Source organism: Pteropus alecto, unplaced genomic scaffold (assembly GCF_000325575.1).
Source record: "Pteropus alecto unplaced genomic scaffold, ASM32557v1 scaffold94, whole genome shotgun sequence".
NCBI lineage: Eukaryota > Metazoa > Chordata > Mammalia > Chiroptera > Pteropodidae > Pteropus > Pteropus alecto.
In genome coordinates this window covers 1,302,422-1,303,500 of record NW_006437736.1, presented here as the reverse complement: position 1 = coordinate 1,303,500, position 1,079 = coordinate 1,302,422, and the positions used below count along the sequence as shown (strand labels likewise).

At 48.8% G+C, this 1,079-nt stretch overlaps 1 pseudogene; it reads right to left on the bottom strand.

Moving 5' to 3' along the window:
• Positions 1–237: 237 nt before the first annotated feature.
• LOC112481991 lies at positions 238–356 on the bottom strand (annotated as a pseudogene).
• Between the last annotated feature and the right edge of the window lie 723 nt (positions 357–1,079).

The window sequence follows — 1,079 nt, the reverse complement described above, 5'->3', positions numbered from 1 at the left end:
CCCAACTCTCTTAACGTCTGCCATGAACGCCCCCCTCAAAAATCCTCTTCTCCCTCTCTCCAAACCCAAACTCTTTCAGTAATTTTATTATAATACCAAAAACTCCCCCTACTGAAAAATACATATATATTTTACGAATTATTTATTTTTATTTTTTTTAGGTGAGGCAACCTTTGGTTGACCTCACAGACTGCAAGGACCTTGTCAGCTTACAATCCCTTATTTTTTTATTTTTTATGCCTACAGCACCTGGTCTTCCTAGGGGGTCTCCCATCCAAATACTAACCAGGCCCGATCCTGCTTGGCTTCCAAGACCAGACGGGATCGGGCTTGTTCAGGGTGGCATGGCCGTAGACCAGATGCATTCTTTTTGCTTGGAGCTGTATCTCTCTGCATTTCCTTCTCTTCCCAACATAAATCAATCCAGCCAGCCTGAGCGACCTGAGCAACTGTTTCTGACTCATTATCTCGGCCCTGCACAAGGGCCCGGGAATCGACCTAACCAAGACAGAACCCCCTTCAGCAGCCTGGGAGGGAGAGGGATGCACCGTGGCAGGTGGCAATATATTTTCCTGTCCCAGTCACAAGTCAGAAGTTCAAAGAGCTTCTCACACCAGTGCTGCCTCTCAAAGCCCCCGGTGAGGAAGGACGCGGTGAATGAGAAAACACGCAGAACCTGGCCCCACAACCATGGTGCCTTTTCAAGGTCTAAAGAGCATTCCCTTTAGATTGTCTTGTCTGATCCTTACAACAGGCCTGTGAGGTGACTGTCACATTCACCCCCATTTTACAGATGACGAAATTAACAATCAGAAAACAGAGTCGTCTGCCCAAGGACAGAGCCAGAAGGAGACCTAGAACAATTCTGGTGCATGGCTGCTGCATAAACGGATGCCCGCTGGGATGCACACGTGCATGGGTGGGTGGGTGGCTGGGTGGGTGAGCGGATGAATGAAAGACTCCAAAACCCATCCAAGATTCACCACATCGCGCTGTCCCCAAGACAAATGCTACTTCCGAAATCTTCCTCAAAAACCCCTTTTCTGAGTTTCCTTCTCAGGTCGCTGCTCCCCTGGCTG